This window comes from Schistocerca serialis, chromosome 1 (assembly GCF_023864345.2).
Source record: "Schistocerca serialis cubense isolate TAMUIC-IGC-003099 chromosome 1, iqSchSeri2.2, whole genome shotgun sequence".
In the NCBI taxonomy this organism is placed as follows: Eukaryota; Metazoa; Arthropoda; class Insecta; order Orthoptera; family Acrididae; genus Schistocerca; species Schistocerca serialis.
This window is the reverse complement of record NC_064638.1, coordinates 375,941,998-375,962,951: the sequence shown is the minus strand read 5'-3', so window position 1 is coordinate 375,962,951 and position 20,954 is coordinate 375,941,998. Positions and strand designations below refer to the sequence as shown.

At 45.4% G+C, this 20,954-nt stretch overlaps 1 non-coding gene across 1 annotated transcript; it reads left to right on the top strand.

Moving 5' to 3' along the window:
• Window positions 1–15,963: 15,963 nt before the first annotated feature.
• Trnar-ucu (transfer RNA arginine (anticodon UCU)) lies at window positions 15,964–16,038 on the top strand. Its single transcript has one exon. It is a non-coding gene; the product is annotated as a tRNA-Arg (tRNA).
• The last annotated feature ends 4,916 nt before the right edge of the window (window positions 16,039–20,954 follow it).

The window sequence follows — 20,954 nt, the reverse complement described above, 5'->3', positions numbered from 1 at the left end:
CAACACATACGTTAAGGCAACGCCTGTATTGAATATTTGCTTATAATAGAAACTCTAAGCTATGTGCGTATGTATATATACCAGAAACAAAAACCGAAAGAAATCCATTGAATATGCCACAACTGTGGTGAAAATGTTTGTGGATTAAAAGTTGTGTTCTTGCTAGAAGGCGGATCCTTTCTAATTCATTATCAAAAGATTTACTGGTGTAATCGTAGGACATAATATGCTTCTTTCTGGTGTCGCTATTTACAATAACAACATTTACTTCTCTTAAGGGAGAAACAAATTATAAACTGCCACAGTATTGCGGAATTTGAAAGCAAGCCAGCGCGTCATAAGCGGCCAGATACTAATGCAGTTACACAACAGCATACGCCTCTGGTGCGGGAACCGAACCGTTCTCTCACTAGCTGAAAGCAACACAATGAGTATATCCGTAGCGTGTTGCCGCACAAAGGGAAGTTATGTTAGCGGGAGGAGAAAGCGACCGGTCCAAACTTCCGCAGCCACAGAGCCGGGTTTGCGGCCTGAGCTCGTCGCCGTGTAATCCAGTAATCCGGAAGCGGCGCTGCTTTCACAGCCCGGGTGCTTGCAGCGGCGGCCGACTGCGGCGCTGTCGTCGGCGGGAGAGATCCGCGGGGAACCCCCTACCCTACGACCCCAGGCGGCAACCAGACCCAGTTCTTGCTTGCTAGCGGACAGCTGACAGCTGTAGCCACACACGCAGCCCGTGCAGGCTGCGCTACACATGGCACGGGGTGTAAATATCGCGCTGGGTTTTTTGCTGCTGCTCGCCGAAGCATCTGTTTTTGTCTGTCATATTCATTCCTTCATGACAGCTATTCTAATTTCGAAACGAAATGACGTTGTCAGATACAAAATTTGGTTTCTTAGCGAAATCACTCAGAAATACTCGATACGAAGCTATTTTTGCGAAACTGCAGGCAGGATGTCGCAAAGTACTTACAAAATATCTAATACTATTCGCCACAGGCAAATCTGCCGGAAAACTGAATTGCAGTGACACTCGTGTACGGAGAGAGAATACATCTGATGCCGGCCGCGGTGGTTTCGCGGTTCTAGGCGCTCAGTCCGGAGCCGCGAGACTGCTACGGTCGCAGGTCCGAATCCTGTCCCGGGCATGGATGTGTGTGATGTCCTTAGGTTAGTTAGGTTTAAGTAGTTCTAAGTTCTAGGGGACTGATGACCACAGATGTTAAGTCCCATAGTGCTCAGAGCCAGTACATCTGATGTGCAAACATTTGTATTCATAAGTCGGTACGGTTTGATGATAAAAGAAAGTAAATAAAATAACATCCCGTCGACGACGAGATCGTTGAGACGGACAGCAAGATCGGATTGGGAAAGAAATCGGCGATGTCGTTTTCAAAAGTTATACGTCATTTGTGGAAACCACGGTAAATCTAAATTTGTATGGCCAAACGGGGATTTGAGCCGAGGCCATTGTCGCACACGCTGCGCCCCCTCGATCCGTTTCGAAGAAAGAGAAAAGAAAAGAAAGACGCCCGTCACCTTCTTCATAAGGTTAGATTACATCACGCGAAAAATCGAAGCGTGATCGATTATTAGATACAGAATGTTCGCTTGTATTCTTGCGTTGAGACTTGACATAACAAACGTAGAATTTACTGTCGATGAAGATTCTGAGGTCAAGATCAATATAACTTTGATATCGAAACAGTTTTCTGTAGCTCTCAAGTGATTAAAGTTAGTTCATTACTGTTCTGAGTAAAGACAGGCGATGTTGGCAAGTGATCGACGTCGATTTCGATTTTATCATCAGTGGATGATAATAATCGACGGAAAAACATTGATGTTACATGATGAATTTATACAATGGCTTGAAAAGCAATATGCACCATCCGATCAAAATTATCCGGACACATTAGTGAAAAGTAATACGGGATACGTCCATCCTTCACCTGTATGACGGCGTAAACTCTGCTGTTGCAATGCTCAGTGTTTCGCTGTTTGTCAGTACATGACTTCTGCATCGTCCTTGTATAGCTGTCGTCGCTCCTTAGCGTTCCTGCGTTACAGTCACACCACCAAGAGCCGACATGGGCAGAGTTACAATGGTTGAAAATTCCCTGTTGGCATTGTTTCTCTGGTGACATCCCATGTCTAGTCCTCATTCGAAGCCTCTGACCTCTCCTGACCGACCCGATCTGCTGTTCTGCTTTTCTGCTGACTACAATATACTCCCTGCCTTCTTTTATATTGGCTCGTCTGTCTCTGGTGACATGTAATGGTCATTTCCGCAATATATAGTCGTACCCGGATACTTAAGATTAAATACCCTATATATAAACATCATATTTATTAATAAATGAATACAACAATAATCAACATTACGCACCCCACACCTTTCTATCTACAGTCTGTAGAAACAACTTTTTTTAGAGGTTTTCACCTTTAGTCTATTGTGTTGTTGACAGATCATATCGTACTTTTGAGAACATCTTTTCATAAACCGACGATGTGACTTTTGCGTCTCTGAATAGGTACTATCTATGTTGTTATTGCATATTTCTAATGGACCTTGTTTGAGCATTTGAAGGAGATTTTTTTTAATCAATTGAGCTATAATCATAAGTCCGTTCCTGTTCCAGTTTTCGTGTGCTATTTTAGAACATTTACTCCATCAGTCATAGTGGTTCCTCTGTTTTCCTGTATCGTATCAACGTGTTGTCGAACCTCACTGACAGTCATTTCAACAGCTGCAGTGATACATGCTCAAGCACAATGAAAATATATGTCCTCGAATCTCTGATCGGGCAACGTCGTTATGTCCAACATATTAACATATTCATTTAGTAGTAATCGCTTTTTGATTTATATTGCAATGCTATCCTTTAGATTCTCTCCAATAGTCTGTATTGGTTGAATGTAAAATATTTTGAGAATGAACCCACTAGTTACTGGTTTTACTTTAGTGCTTTCAACGTACTTTTCTACGCAAATTTCAGGAGCAGTCACGTATACAACGCCACAGAATGTTACAGTCATCAGCCAGACCGACATTTTCTGCGGTGCATGAGCATGGCAGTTAATGATATTACTAATCGTTGGATGCCGCTGTAAAAAGTCTGTCAGTCACATGAAACGTTGAAGTCCATCTAGTGGATACTTCTTGAATTGGTTTGGGAGTCGATCCTTTTCGTAGCTCATCGCAGCAGTAATGAACTCAGGCAGTTTGTCAGTTCTTTCTGTGGTGTCACCGCCAGACAAAACACTTGCTAGGTGGTAGCCTTTAAATCGGCCGCGGTCCGTTAGTATACGTCGGACCCGCGTGTCGCCACTATCAGTGATTGCAGACCGAGCGCCGCCACACGGCAGGTCTAGAGAGACTTCCTAGCACTCGCCCCAGTTGTACAGCCGACTTTGCTAGCGATGGTTCACTGACAAAATACGCTCTCATTTGCCGAGACGATAGTTAGCATAGCCTTCAGCTACGTCATTTGCTACGACCTAGCAAGGCGCCATTACCAGTTACTATTGATGCTGTAAAACATGTACCGTCAAGAGCGATGTTCACCAATTATGGATTAAAGTTAAGTATTCCAGCAGCTACGTACGTTTTTTGTTAGTCTCATTTCCGTGACCTGTTCCAGACCTCACGCCAGCCTGCGTGAGCTAAAACGCGTGCCTTTCGGCTTCCTCTAATAGTGGGTTGGCTGTCTTGCCAATCCACAACACTTTCAATAGAAAACTACCTCCGAATCACCGGGATCCCGGTTTCGGGAATTTCTCTGCCCTGGTGTGTGTGTACGTGTTGTCCTCATCATTCCATCATCAATCATGGAAGCGGCTAGATTGGACTGTGTACAGATTGGGAATTTGTACGGGTGCTGATGACGGCGCAGTTGAGCGCCCCACTAACCAAACGTCATCATCATCATCATCAATAAAAGAATTTGCTATTGAACTCAACCTGTAGGCAAATCATGATATATGGAACTTCTTGACAGGTTAAAACTGTGTGCCGGATAGACTCTCGAACCCAGGATCTCTGCCATTCGTGAGCAACTGCTCTACCGACAGAGCTACCGAAGCGTGATTCACGATTCTTCCTTACGGCTTTAATTTCGCATGTACCTCATTTCCTTCACAGAAGGAGATGAACTTCACAGAAGTTCTCTTGCGAAATTTGAGGGACTAGCACTCCTGGAAGAAAGAATATTTATCACTCTGCTCGTGAAAGACTACCGGTCCAGCACACAGTTTTAATATGTTTCTACGTCAGCGCACTATCTGCTCGGAGTGAAAAATTAATGTTGGCACGATATGACGTTTTCTCTCACTCCTTTAACCACTGTTCTGGTGTTATGAAATATGTGCAAAGAACGATTCGTTTAAATAAAAAATGTGGTCGGTGATAGCAAAATATCTAGAATTTTTTACCAACTTCGAAGGACGATATTGAATCTTCGACAGCTTAAATCTCATCAGAGCTAGTTTCCTTACAAAATATAGGCAGTTTATTAGCATTTTCTGTCAACGCGATGCGCTTTTCTGTCAACGCGATGCGCTTGAATTTTTACAGCACCTTTAATGCTGCTCTCGTCAGTAACTCTAGAATGCCAGTAAAAAGAATTCATTTCGTCGAATTGATTAGAAAGCAGCATTATGCTGTCGTAGAGACACCACAGTGATCTGTATATTCTAACTGTCTGATAAAGAAAGTCTAAATCACTTTTTTTATTATATTTTCGATAATCGCGTAACAGTTGCTGCGACAACTTAGATATGAAGGTTGCCCGTTCTGGATGAAAACAGTCATCGAAAATACAATAAACGTTGTGATCTAGACTGTACTAATCTGACACTCGTATTTCTAGCTCTCGTTCATTTCTGTGGTACGCCAGTAGGAATTCTGCTACAAGTGGAGTCTCTCGCGTTCATTTGTCACTATCAGAAATTGCCCATTTCAACATCATCATTTCCAGGGACCATTGTCCCATTTCAATACGGGGTCGGCCCTGTTACTATGAATTAGGCATTGTTAGTGTCAGAGGGTGACCAGATGCCCTTCCTGTCAAAAAAAAAAAAAAAAAAAAAAAAAAAAAAAAAAGTTCAAGTGGCTCTAAGTACTATTAGGACTTAACATCTGAGGTCATCAATCCCCTAAACTTAGAACTACTTAAACCTAACTTAACCTAGGACATCGTACACATCCATGCCCGAGGCAGGATTCGAACCTGCGACCGTAGCAGCCGCGTGGTTCCGAACTGAAGCGCCTAGAACCGCACGGTCACCGCGGCCAGCCCCTTCCTGTCGCCACCCCTTACCCCGCCCCCCACCCACCTCCCTCCCGGGTAGGAAGTAGTGTACCCAGCTGTCTGCGTCTAGTGTAAGCCATGAAATAATGCGAACGTTTTCAAATGTCTGCGAGTCGTGTAACTTAGGCGGGACATGGGGACCAGTTCGGTATTCACCTTGTAACTGCCCATTTCAACAAGGATAGTAAACACTTTCTGGTCAACTAACAGATATGCCATTTTGCATTTTTTTGTAGTTCGCCATACTGGTAGCTCTCTATAATAGACAGACTTTACTCTTACAAATTTGGTATCCGATTATGTTATTTAAAAACGATTTCAGATACATGATTTAGCAGTTTACACAGTAAGCGCGTAGCGAATGAGAGCCATTTACTGTATTTTTCGTCTCCGGATCAGAAAAGTGGTATCTTCACAGACGTGTTGAATGCGTTGCATGGTTACTCTTCAGAGTACAGCTGAACAGGACAGGACACACACTGTTCACGTTTACATTCTGAGTGTTCAAGTTTCGCAGTTTTCATTATTTTTGTGTTTTATCTGTTAGATTACAGGTGTTGTACATATGGCGGACGAAGGCAAACATAACTATTGTCTCATAGGTAAAAACGTTACAGATATTAACTTTGCACTAAGAGTATTTCGCATTTGCATATTACCACTTAAGAAAAACTTCGATTCGATATCTAGAATTGTCAAGAATTTTGCACTTGTATAAGATCTTTAGTGTAAGTCTCAAACGTAAAACAACAGTTCGCTGAATGTTTGCGTCGGGTAACAACAAACCGTAGCCTAGATTATATGCCTGTTAAACGAACATCCTCTTAGAGCAGAGCTTATATTGATGTGCATACTCCAACGGAAACTGTTTATCTGTGTGCCAACACAGACGGTAATTTCTAGAGGGATTCGGTGGCACTAATCCGCTACAAGGACCCTTTGCCGTTAGCTTCAATAATTACCCTCGTCTTTGCTGCACGAACGAAAAGAGTAGGATTTACAAAGCAGGGCAGGAAACACTTTGCACGTTCCTCGCGAGAGGAGAGGCGTCTCTTTAATTAATTATATTAGAGGCGAACATCCTGTCGTTAAACTAATCTCCCGGCGGCATAACAGTCGACGTCCTGAAAGCGGCCGACGGCTAATTGCTTTAACGAGAGCGAAGGGGGGGGGGGGCGGGGGGAGGGTCTGCAGGCTCCCCTCCGCAAGCAAGTCGTGCCCTCCGACAATTCGATCCGACGCGAAACGCTGGCCGTAGCCGCTTCTTTAATCACGCCTCTGATGGAACAACTCGCCACCCAGAAGAAAAGGCTGCAGTCGAGGGCTTTCCACGAGTCAGGCGCAGTGAGCAGTAACGGCTCCGTGTAACGACGCGGCACCAAACGTCAGTCAGGAGATGTTCGAAGTCGCAGCGCAAACACTGGAGCATCTGGCGTGTCTACTTTCGATGCGGGGCAGATTCAGCCGCCTGTCCTTCCCTCACGCCTGATAATGTAAGGCACATCTTCATAGCGTGGTGACAGACTGCTGTCCCTAAAAATGGTGGAGTAACGTGTGTGAAGATAGAAAGGATTAGAAAGATCCAGAATGAGATTTTTACTCTGCAGCGGAGTGTGCGCTGATATGAAACTTTCTAGCAGATTAACATTGTATTCAGGACTGAGACTCGAACTGGGGACCTTTGCCTACTGCGGGCAAGTGCTCTACCATATGAGCTACCCAAGCAGGGCTCACGACCCTTTCTCACAGCTTCAATTCTGCCAGTACCTCGTCGCGTACCTTCCAAACTTCACAAAAGCTCTTCTGCGAACCTTGCAGAACTAGCACTCCTGAAAGAAAGGATATTGCGGAGACATGGCTTAGCCACAGACTGGGGGATGTTACCAGAATGAGATTTTCACCCTGCAGTAGAGTATGCGCTGATATGAAGATTCTTGAGGCAAATGTCCCGAGTTCGAGTCTCGGTCCGGCACACAGTTTTAATCTGACAGGAAGTTTCATATCAGCGCACACACCGCTGCGAAGTGAAAATCTCATTCTGGAAACATCCCCCAGGCTGTAGCTAAGCCATGTCTCCGCAATATCCTTTCTGTCAGGAGTGGTAGTCCTGCTAGGTTCGCAGGAGAGCCTCTGTAAAGTTTGGAAGGTAGGAGACGAGGTACTGGCGGAAGTAAAGCTGTGAGGACGGGGCGTGAGTCGTGCTTGGGTAGCTCAGACGGTAGAGCACTTGTCGGCGAAAGGCAAAGGTCCCGAGTTCGAGTCTCGGTCCGGCACACAGTTTTAATCTGCCAGGAAAGTTTCATAACACCGCACACTCCGCTCCAAAGCGAAAATCTCATTCTGGACGCTTATATCATGTCACTCCTGGGCGCATCTGCATCTCGTCCTGGCTATTCTGGACGCTAATGCCCGTTTTCAGTATCCGAGGGACAGCGGCTTTTACCCAGCCTGGAGATGCAGTTTAGAACACTTGTGTAGACACTTTTACGGAGAGGCCTTTCTGCCGAGCCTCGGCCTCTTGCTAGGATAAGCGGCGTTTTACTGGTAGCCTCTTTGCGGGTGACAAAACAAACGATTGTCAAAGCAAGGAACCTGGTTGTGGTGACAAACTGGTGTGTATCTTGGCCGACGTCTAGGTTAGGTCGACTTGTGACAGTCTGATTGCGAGTTGTCGAAGTCAACGTGTGTTAAAGTAAAAGACCACCTGAAGTGACTTGGGTTCCGTAGAAATGTCAGCAGATTCCATCTCTGCACAACTGTTACAAACGACTGTGGATGCTGAGTCGGTGATTAAGTAATCGTACTAAGTGGGTGTGGTGGGGACTTTCTGTGCTGTCTTAATTTTCTCTTGGTGACAGGTGTTGTCCAGCATGTGTTGAAATAAACATTTGAAAAAACTGGCCGGAATCGGCACTCAGCAGAGGATTGTTACTAACGTGAATGGGATTTGTGAATATAATTGTCTGCATTCAGCTTCTGTAAGCATTTGTCCGATTGGCCAAGATGTAAAACAACTGGGTGGGGTGTTTCAGGGGTTACTTATTCTAGGTGTCTACTAGCTGTTTTCGCGGACTTAGGAGACAAATTGTGCGCCCTCAGGAGCGCAGGTGGTGTTTTAAAGTGGTGAACATATTTTAAGAGGCGCTTGGCAGCCCTTGGTGTAAACGAATCAACTCGTGGACCCTGTGGGTGATATTTTAGAAGTGAGTGAGTGATCCTCAGTCAACTATAGCGTCAATCTGGTGGTACGGCATTTGAAACTGCTATCCTGTGCGCGGGCGTAGAATTGGGCTCCCGCCTACCATGGTGACGTAACATTTGGGGCAGCGAAACGTCGCGAACCGAGGGCGTGAAGAGGGAACGATTTTCGACTTTACGGATTCAACGCCTGTCCATAAATGGGATCGTATCTCAAAGACTAAGCATCTGATTCGAGTGACCAAAGTTTTGTCCTGAAAACGAGTGCCGTTGTCCGTTATTCTGGACTAGCGTTACATATCACTGGGCTAAAACGTGAACGATAAGCAGAGGCGTCTTATCGGAGTGTGTGGCCATTGGCTAGCTGGATGTGGACTTGACGAGATGTAACTGGTGGAGACAAGTTCCTCTGTTGACGTGTAGATTTGAAATGTGAAGTATTTGTGTGTCTTGTTCGCTTTTTGACTTTGAACTGTTATCCTTGTTTTGTTTTCATAGAAGATTATCGACGAGAGTTGTTAAATAGCAGATAGAGGCGGTATAGTGGCTCTTTGCGGCGTATAATTTCCAGTCTGTTAATAGCTCGTAGTTCTGACAGCCTTTTTGTAAATAGATTGTGACAAGGCGTTTATTAGTGGAATACGAGTAGTGAGAAATTTAACCCTGACTCGCGGTTCAGCGAGGCTGGAGATCAGTATTTGGCACGGTATAATAGTGCAGCACTGCTGAGATTTGATCTGGGTTCGCCAATGAACGTTTATGAATAAATTTGTGGACCAGTAAGTCGCGTAGTTTCTCTCTCGCGCCGAACATCGCTGAAGACGTCCTCACACGGGACGCGTTCCTCATCGCGAAACTCACCAGACGTGACGTCCCTCTTTATTGCTGCACGCTCTGAAACGACCTGGGACATCTTACGGAGCACAACGTGCTCTTCATCGTGATTTGCGACCTCATCCCTCTCCAGTGGTAATTCCCCGAAAATGGACGCGCGTAAAATAGCTGCATTGACTCTGTTAAAGATCGTCAAAGAATATTCTGGAGTCGCCGACGGCTTGATTAGTGAATTGCTGGGAGAGTGGTTAAGGGCCACCACCTAATACGGTGCAACTGAGATACTTACTAGTACAAGTTTTTTTGTTATTTTGGTTGAATCTGCATCTCATTTTCGATTTCGAATTGAATACTCGTATAGGTAAAGTACAGTGTTTAATGTTACTCTCCGCATGCATAATATCTATTTCTCGATGTTTGATTGACTAACAACACACTGAAGTAACATAGTTCATCACATAGATTTCAAGATAGAAATTCGTTTCGAAATTTCGAATGGAGGAGGAGATTTTTTCGAAACTGCTCGCCATCACTGAAAAACATATTTCCCGTCAAGATAAAAATGTGAAGCAGTCCATAAAACTAAGAGATGGGTATATATATTTTACACAAAATTTCGTAATAGCAGAAACTTACAGAGAGTAACTTGTGTTTACTGCCTGACGTGTATTGGTAGTCACGTTAAGATTTATGGCCACTGGGGAAACATTCCAGTCGTTGGCTTATAAAACACGAATTGTAGCAATTCTTTATTTATAATAAATAACGTGCACTACTGCAGATAACACCTCTATTAAATTGATAAGAAAGACCCAGAATCTTTTAGAAAACAATTGGTGAAAAACATGATTGGAAGGAAGTGGACAGGGAACTGCTGCTATAGTCTTCGCAGCTGACAATGCTATCAACTACGCTAGGGCTTCGACATGGCGTGTGGGCCTCCACATATGGTATTCACCGTGTAAAGACTATATCTACAAATGTCAGTACAGTTTTCCGTAATTCCTTCTCGAAAGAAGACGAAGTAAATATTCCAGAATTCGAAACCAGAACAGCGGTTAGCATGAGTGACATAGAAGTAGATATCTTAGGTGTTGCGAAATAACTCAAATCACTTAAGAAAGGCAAGTCTTCCGGTCCAGATGGTATACCAATCAGGTCCCTTTCAGAGTATGCAGACACAATAGCGACTTTCTTAGCAATCATATACAACCGCTCACTTGATGAAAGATCTGTTCCTAAAGCCTGGAAAGTATCACAGGTCACACCAATATTCAAGAAGGGAAATAGGTGTAACCCACTGAATTACAGACACATATCACTGACCTCAATTTGCAGTAGGATTTTGGAGCGTATACTGTACTCGAACATTATGAATCACCTTGAAGAAAATGACTTATTGATACATAACCAACACGGATTCAGAAAATATCGTTCTTGGGCAACACAGCTAGCTCTTTATTCTCATGAAGTAATGAGTGTTGTCGACAAGGGATCTCAGATCGAATCCATATTCCTAGATTTCCAGAAGGCTTTTGATACCGTTCCTCACAAGCGACTGTTAATCAAATTGCGTGCATATGGAGTATCGTCTCAGTTGTGTGACTGGATTCGTGATTTCCTCCCTGAGAGGTCACAGTACGTAGTGATAGACGGTAAATCAACGAGTAGAACAGAAGCGGTATCTGGCGTTCCGCAAGGTAGTGTCATAGGATGTCTGCTGTTCCTGATTTACATAAATGATCTAGGTGATAATCTGAGCAGTCCCCTTAGATTGTTTGCAGATGACGCTCTAATTTACCGTCTAGTAAAATTATCAGACGATCAATTCCAATTACAAAATGATCTAGAGAGAGAATTTTTGTATAGTGCAAAAATTACCAATTGGCACTAAACAAAGAAAATTGCGAGGTCATCCACATGGGTACTAAAAGAAACCCGATAAATTTTGGGTATACGATAAATCGCACAAATCTAAGGGCTATCAATTCGACTAAATACCTAGGAATTACAATTACGACGAACTTAAATTGGAAAGGCAACATAGATAATATTGTGGGGAAGGCGAAACAAAGACTGCGCTTTGTTGGCAGAACACTTAGAAGATGCGACAAACCCACTAAAGAGACAGACTACATTACACTTGTTCGTCCTCTGCTGGAATATTGCTGCGCAGTAAGGGATCCTTAGCAGGTAGGATTGACGGAGGACATCGAAAAAGTGCAAAGAAGGGCAGCTCGTTTCGTGTTATCGTGCAATAGGGGTGAGAGTGACACTGATATGATACGCGAGCTGGGGTGGCAGTCACTGAAACAAAGGCGGTTTTCTTTGCGGCGAGATCTATTTACGAAATTTCAATCACCAAATTTCTCTTCCGAATGAGTAAATATTTTGTTGACACCTACGTAGGGAGAAACCATCATCATAATAAAATAAGAGAAATCAGAGCTCGAACTGAAAGATTTAGGTGTTCCTTTCTCCCACGCGCCATTCGAGAGTGGAAAGGTAGAGAAGAAGTATAAAAATGGTTCGATAACCCCTCTTCCAGGCACTTAAGTGTGAATTGCAGAGTAACCATGTAGATGTAGATGTCATTATTTGATATTTACATACGACAAATTATACCGAAACTACGTGTTTCGGATAGATCATCACTGTGCTGTAGCACTGAAACAGTTTTCGTAGCATACAAGTCACAACACAAAAAATATCAAACACGAGACTATCGATATTTAGTTTCCTGTTATTTTATTATAATAAATCGTATGTGAAACGACGCTTTTGCAAGACATCACTAATTCGCTGTTGCTCTGAACAGTGTAAATTCATAGAACGTACTCTATAATGAAAAAAAGCACCAAATACGAACTCTAACTTCGTACAATATGGCGACTTGTAAGGTCTGCTCGTGACGTAAAACCGTTGCCGCATCTCATTGGCCACGTCCCTCTCCTCGAGGACGTACCACGTTTTTCATTGCGCGGTATAATGGAATGTGGAATTCCACGCTATGACGTCACCAGCTTGTCGTCATCCCTTGAGAAGACGGTTTAGCAGTGCGTGGATTCTGGCCATAACTGCAAATAGAATTTCGTGCCATGCCAAGGAAGTTTAGAGGACGAGGCGAAAGGGGATTTTCAAGATGTGCCAGAATGGCAGCCTGAATGATCACTGTTGACAGAAGGCAGGCATCTTCACTCTTGTCCTAGTTTGGCTCTCAGTTTCTACCTAGCTCACATATATGCTCGGTAAATATTCTGATAAAGGGAATAACGTTACATTTCACCATGACTATGTTGTAGACATAAAGGGACACATTCCAGAGCCGATATGTGCCGTAGCTACAATCACCGAGCATTGTGTGACGATGGAGACAGCACTGACCTAAATAAAAAAAATTCGGTGCGTGTATCCTAGGGAAACAGCACATTAACTTCAGCGGGGAACACTAATTATGACACAGCAGAAGGTCACTAGCCAGTCGCGTGTGTCGAGCGCATTAGTCAGAGCGCCACATGGCACGAGAGCGCCAGAGGTCGACGGACGAGCTCCATATTTTGTTTCTTCTTTGTTTCACAGCTGCTATGCTTCAGTGCCCCATGACAGGCAAGGCGAAGGAAATAATGTAGTGATGACTCACACTGGTTAATAGTTTGACTTTAAATTTAATGTGTGTCCACGTGATCAGTCCCTGCATGCTGTGCAAAACTAAGGATTCTCCAAGCTGTTTCCACGGCAAGTGACAACTGTACTTTTCTGATATAGTCTTGCGGACGAGCGTCCAGCGCATCAGTTGTGTTAATGAATGAGGGCGTGCTTAAAGGTGGTGCCTCCGAGAGTTCTTTTTTTGTGAAAGCACTTAAGGCGTGTTAAAGAAAACACACTAACACCATCCTACATCTTTGTTCTTCACATGTACATATTTATCAACATAGTACCCTGGGAAGGATACATTTCTCTCAACGAGATACTACTTGAAACTTCCTGACAGATTAAAACTTTACTTCTGCCAGGGCGTCGTCATATCAGCGCACACTCCGCTGCAGAGTGAAAATCTCATTCTGGAAACATCCCCCAGGCTGTGGCTAAGCCATGTCTCAGCAATATCCTTTCTTTCAGGAGTGCTAGTTCTGCAAGGTTCGCAGGAGAGCTTCTGTAAAGTTTGGAAGGTAGGAGACGAGGTACTGGCAGAAGTAAAGCTGTGAGGACGGGGCGTGAGTCGTGCATGGGTAGCTCAGATGGTAGAGCACTTGCCTGCGAAAGGCAAAGGTCCCGAGTTCGAGCTCGGTCTAGCACACAGTTTTAATCGTCCAGGAAGTTTCATATCAGCGCATAATCCGCTGCAGAGTGAAAATCTCATTCTGGAGGTACTACTTGATTGATACAATCACTGTAGAGTGTTTTGACTTTCTTGACGGAGCCCCATGTCACCACTGCGTGCACCGTTTCATCACTACCAAAGTGGAGTCCTCAAAGGTGTTCTTTAAGTTTTCGATACAGATGGAAAAACTGGTGGGGTAATTCGGGACTGTATGGAGGATGATGGACAACAATGACCTCAAGGCATCGGATTGTTGCAGATGACGCAGCGTTCGTGTGTGGTCTGGCGCTGTCATACTGAAGGAGGGGGCGCTCTATGTGTGGACGAACTCTTCTGCTGTTAGAAAGTCGATTACAGCACGCTGTTTCTCACTCACCGGTGTAGTTGCGTTAGATATATACACTACTGGCCATTAAAACTGCTACACCACGAAGATGACCTGCTACAGACGCGAAATTTAACCGACAGGAAGAAGATGCTGTGATATGCAAATGATTAGCTTTTCAGAGCATTCACACAAGGTTGGCGCCGGTGGCGACACCTACAACGTGCTGACGTGAGGAAAGTTTCCAACCGATTTCTCATACACAAACAGCAGTTGACCGGCGTTGCCTGGTGAAACGTTGTTGTGATGCCTCATGTAAGGAGGAGAAATGCGAACCATCACTTTCCGACTTTGATAAAGGTCGGATTGTAGCCTATCGCGATTGCGGTTTATTGTATCGCGACATTGCTGCTCGCGTTGGCCGAAGATCCAATGACTCTTAGCAGAATATGGAATCGGTGGGTTCAGGAGGGTAATACGGAACGCCGTGCTGGGTCCCAACGACCTCGTAACACTAGCAGTCGAGATGACAGGCATCTTATCCGCATGGCTGTAACGGATCGTGCAGCCACGTCTCGATCCCTGAGTCAACAGATGGGGACTTTTGCAAGAAAAAACCATCTGCACGAAGAGTCCGACGACGTTTGCAGCAGCATTGACTATCAGCTCGGAGACCGTGGCTGCGGTTACCCTTGACGCTCATCACAGACAGGAGTGTCTGCGATGGTGTACTCGACGACGAATCTGGGTGCACGAATGGCAAAAAGTCATTTTTTCGGATGACTCCAGGTTCTGTTTACAGCATCATGATGGTCGCATCCGAGTTTGGCGACATCGCGGTAAACGCACATTGGAAGCGTGTATTCGTCATCGCCATACTGGCGTATCACCCGGCGTGATGGTATGGGGTGCCATTGGTTACACGTCTCGGTCACCTCTTGTTCGCATTGACGGCACTTTGAACACTGGACGTTACATTTCAGATGTGTTACGACCCGTGGCCTTACCCTTCATTCGATCCCTGCGAAACCCTACATTTCAGCAGGATAATGCACGACCACATGTTGCAGGTCCTGTACGGGCCTTTCTGGATACAGAAAATGTTCGACTGCTGCCCTGGCCAGCACATTCTCCAGATCTCTCACCAATTGAAAACGTCTGGTCAATGATGGCTGAGCAAGTGGCTCGTCACAATACGCCAGTCACTACTCTTGATCAACTGTGGTATCGTGTTGAAGCTGCATGGGCAGCTGTACCTGTACACACCATCCAAGCTCTGTTTGACTCAATGCCCAGACGTATCAAGGCCGTTATTACGGCCAGAGGTGGTTGTTCTGGGTACTGATTTGTCAGGATCTATGCACCCAAAAAATGGTTCAAATGGCTCTGAGCACTATGGAACTTAACATCTGAGGTCATCAGTCCCCTAGAACTTAGAACTACTTAAACCTAACTAACCTAAGGACAACACACACATCCATGCCCAAGGCAGGATTCGAACCTGCGACCGTAGCGGTCCCGCGGTTCCAGACTGAAGTGCCTAGAACCGCTCGACCACATCGACCGGCTCTATGCACCCAAATTGCATGAAAATGTAATCACATGTCAGCTCTAGAATAATATATTTGGTCAATGGATACCCGTTTATCATCTGCATTTCTTCTTGGTGTAGCAATTTTAATGGCGAGTAGTGTACTTATATGGATATGGTGTCTGTTCTTTAGGACATGTTCGAAAGAACAGACACCATATCCATATAAGTATATAGTCCTGGCAATACCGGTCATGACCTTCCTCTTCTGTTCGGATGCACACATATTACCCGAAGTCTTACGGAACTTGGTAAGAATGTCTTCCACAAGTAATGAGTCGTTTGGGTAGTGACACTACGAATGTAGTGGTGTGGACATATAAGGTGAGAATGTGGGTCTCGAGGGCGGCGTGCGTGAGATAGTCCCTGCAATCGCACTAACCACTGTGCCCTCGGTGGCTCAGATGGATTGAGCGTCTGCCATCTAAGCAGGAGATCCCGGGTTCGAATCCCGGTCGGGGCACACTTTTTCACCTGTCCCTGCTGATATATATCAATGCCCGTCAGCAGCTGAAGGTATTAATATATAATCCGAATTTAGATGCGTTACACTCCGCCATTTCGGAGCTCTCTAGCGGCAGAGGGCTACAACTTGCGTTACAGGGAAGCGGGAAAGTCGACCGAGTAATACGCATCACAAATAAATCGGAGGCATTGCGTTTCAGCACGCCGTCGTTCACTGGATATCTGTAATATCATGGAATATTGTGTTTGTGTTCGGTGATCGTGCTCGAGTACAGAATTAAAGGCACAGGCTCAAATCTCGTTACCGATGCATACAATAATGCTCTTGAATATTACCAAGAGGACCGCTGACATTAACGTCCACATTCCTAGGACACATCACGATTTATTGATCACTGCATTGATATTTGCACTTCGTTTGAATACACTGCTAATAGCTAACTGTGAAGTAGCAAAATATCGGCCGAAGGTTAACACATGGATTACTAATAGTGAGCACGAAACCACAGACGCAAGCTGGTGGAGACGGTATTACCCTGTGGATGATATTCAGCAGGGCTTTCATGGGACAAGTGTTAGCAACGGAAGGTACCACGACACCTCTGGACGACGTGAACATTATTCCAGACCACATGCTTCACTCTTTGCCTGATTCTTGATGTACTGCCCACCAAATTCGCCTGATCTGAAACAGATGGAACACATACGTGATGCTTGTGGGGAGCAAGCAGCGCGCCAACGAACCATCGGTCCGTACCCATATTTACGGGAACTGCGTGAGCTGTGTGTAGGTACCTGGTGCCACATACCTCCGGAAACCTGCCAAAGTCTTTCGAATCAGTGTCACGCAAAATCGCCATTGTGTTGCGTTCCAGAGGTGGACCAAGATGCTACGAGAGGCGTTCGAAAAGTCGGTGCAAAGTCCGAGAGATGGCACCACCGGCGCGTATCAAGATCATGTTTAGTTATTAGTATCTTTGGAAAAACGCACACCAAGTTTCAGCCATATTGGTCTATTTCTTTGTGTTTGGCATTCGTGTGAATCAAGGAAGTCGAATGATTGTCAATAAATGGACGAAGAAGAATTTCGTGTGGCGATTAAACATATGAAAGGCAAAACGCCTCAGGAGACTAAAGACAACCTTGATAAAAATTACGGTCACTCTGCACATTCGATTAGAAAAGTTTATTACTGGTTTCAAAATTTTCGGAGTGGCCATACGGGCACAAGTGATGCTGAACGTTCTGGACGCCCTGTGGAGGCTACGATTCCAGAAATCATTGATAAAATCCATGATATGGTGATGAATGACAGAAGGGTTAAGGTGCGTGAGATTGCTAGTGCTGTGGGCATCTCGAATGAACGGTTGCATAATATTTTGCATAAACATTTGGACATGAGAAAACTATCCGCAAGATGGGTTCCGCGATTGCTCACGCTTGACCAAAAACGGAATAGTGTGAAGTGTCGCAAGGATGGTTTGCAGTTGTTCAGGAAGAATCCGCAGGACTTTAAACGTCGTTTCGTCACTGTGGATTAAACATGGATACATTACTATACTCCTGAGACCAAACAACAATCTAAACAATGGGTTACCAAGGGAGAATCTGCACCGAAAAAGGCGAAGACCAGTCCTTTAGCCGGAAAGGTTATGGCGACTGTCTTATGGGATTCGCAAGGGATAATCCTCATCGACTATCTGGAAAAGGGTAAACCTATTACAGGTGCATATTATTCATCGTTATTGAACCGTTTGAAAACCGAGCTGCAAGAAAAATTCCATGGATTGGACGACAAAAAAGTCCTTTTCCATCAAGACAATGCACCAACACGCACCTCAGCAGTTGTGGTCGCAAAATTAATGGAAATAGGATTCCAACTCGTTTCACATCCCCCCTAATCTCCATACCTGATTACCTCGGACTACTATTTGTTTCCTAATTTGAAGAAATGGCTGGCAGGACAAAGATTTTATTCCAATGATGAGGTGATTGGCGCAAGTAATAGCTATTTTGCAGACTTGGAAAATTCCTATTATTCGGAATGTATCAACAAATTAGAACAGCGTTGGACGAAGTGTATAAGTCTAAAGGAGACTATGTCGAAAAATAAAAAAGGTTTACCAAAACACGTAAGTAGTTTTTATTTTTGCACGGACTTTTCAAACGCCCCTCGTACTAAGAAGGTGGTCATACTTTTTTGGCTCATCAGTGTGTTTTTGTGGACGTGGAAGCCGTAGCAGAGTTAATACAAAATGCTGTAGCGACTGAATGTTAGGCAGGGCGTGCGCGGTGCCGCCTGCGGCCAGTCTGGCTGCGCCCTGTGGGAAGCCGAGCACTGGTCGCGGGCAGGCTTAGCGCCCCTACCCCTGGAGCGGCGCCGGTAATTGCGTCTCGAGGCACTCTGCGGGATGCCGGACCCCGCAGGAGATTGCCTGCGTCGCTACCCGGGAAGCCACGGCTCGCCAGCCCGTGAGTCCGTATGTTGCGTAACTAACACAAAATCTGTTCTAAAGCTGGAGGCCGTTCCATTCACCGAATATTCTCTCGTTTCAAGAGCGCCTCCACCTGCGCTGCCCGATGTGGTCACGCACTGCTTAAGGGGGGATTGCGTTTACAAAACAGGAATACGTTTTAAAGTTGTATTTTATATGATTTTAATGTCATTTATAGGAAAACTAATTTTCATGGTATAGCCTGGTAGTGCATGAAACTGTCGATATCTAATCGGTGAAATATATGTAAGCCAGAGTTTCACCCGAGTTCTAGACCCGAGATATGAATCAGGTAGGCCGGCATCGGTGGCCGAGCGGTTCTAGGTGCTTCAGTCCGGAACCACGCGGCTGTTATGGTCGCAGGTTCGAATCCTGCCTCGGGCATGGATGTGTGTGATGTCCTTAGGTTAGTTAGGTTTAAGTAGTTCTAAGTTTTACGGGACTGATGACCTCAGAAGTTAAGTCCCATAGTGCTCAGAGCCATTTGATATTCTGGTTGCAAGCTGGGATATGGGGCAAAGTGCTTGGAATTTTGCATGAATTTAAAATTGTACTTGTAGAATTATAATTAAAAAATTATGAAAATCCTCCTCTTTGACCTATTCCAAAAACCTCATCAAAGGATTTTATATGTAAATGTGTTATATTCATGTAAAGCGTGGTATCATTGCCATATCTCCAAAACTGTGGATTTGGTGCATTTTTGAAATAGTGTGTGTTTTTCATCAACGTCTCCCCTTAAGGCCTTTGGAAAGGCACGGCCGACTTACCCCTGAAAAGACGCACATGGGGAAGGAGTACAGTGTCACGATAACGTTGACCGGAAATTGTAAGGTGTTGCAAGATATGGAGATCAGTACGCCCATGCAACCTCCCCACACCATAACACCTGCACCACCAAACCAGGCATGTTCGACACTTTTCCAGGGTGCATTACCTGTTCCCAACTCTCGCCATACCAATATACGTCCAGTGACGCTACCCAGACTGAACCTGCTCTCATCCGAGCACCCGTCCCCACTACTCGTTGATCCAGTCTCTGTGCTCTTGGCACAATCGCGATTGATGTCCGGCTGTCAACGGGGCACGACATTTTGGTCGTCGGGCAGACAGACCACCCCACTCCCACGCAGATGCCGTGCACCGCGGTGTCCGAAACTGTGGTTGCAATTGCACCTGCTATTTGACTTGGGTCCCTTCTTGCCTGTTGCACGACGCAGCGGTCACCTGCTGCTGTAGTTGGCCGTCGCAGAGCACCTTCTCTCCTTCGGGCACCAGTGTCTGTAGTTCGGAACGTTCCCCATGCACGTGAAACAGTGCTGTGAGAAATGCCAAACTCCTGGGCGATAATCGTCGCATTTCGTCCTTCTTCGAGTCTGCGTATGATTCTTCCCTATCTGAAGTCATCGAGATACTGTCTCCGGGCCGTTTCGTAATGAAGAACACCACCACAGTTCACGTTAAGTGCTCGCTGACTGACACACACAGTCTTTTCCCTTCCCCTCAAATGTCTCGTGTTGCGGGGCGCAATAGTCACGTTGACGTCACGCTATGTGACGTCCGCCTTTCTGTGCACGACTGGGAATCTTCTGAGATCATGCTCCCGTATTTTAATTCATTTCCCCCAAACTGTTAGTACGTCACCTTACTATATCTACACTCATGCTCATAAATTAAGGATAATTGCAGAATGTGGTGCCACACAACGTGGCACTACACAAAACTGGCGTTAATAGCATAGGCACATAGGGAACACACACGACACAGATCTGCAACTCCACGGTATTGGTGGTAAGTTGAGAAAACCGTCCCGAAACACATGTGCAACAAAACGCCACTGTTTCCTGCGCATGTACCCCGACATCAATATGGGATATGATCACCATGCACACGTACACAGGGCGCACAACGGGTTGGCATTTTCTGGATCAGGTGATCGAGCAGCTGCTGGGGTATAGCCTCCCATTCCTGCATCAGTGCCTGTCGGAGCTCCTGAAGTGTCCTAGGGGTTTGAAGACGTGCAGCGATACGTCGACCGAGAGCATCCCAGATGTGCTCGATGGGGTTTAGGTCTGGAGAACAGGCAGGTCACTCCATTCGCCTGATATCTGCTGTTTCAAGATGCTCCTCCACGATGACATCTCGGTGGGGCCGTGCGTTATCATCCATTAGGAGGAAGGTGGGACCCACTGCACCCCTGAAAAGGCGGACATACTGGTGCAAAATGACGTCCCGATACACCTGACCTGTTATAGTTCCTCTGTCAAAGACATGCAGGGGTGTACGTGCACCAATCATGATCCCACCCCACACCATCAAACCACGACCTCCATACAAGTCCCTTTCAAGGACAGTAAGGGGTTGGTATCTGGTCCCTGGTTCACGCCAGATGAAAACCCGGCGAGAATCACTGTTCAGA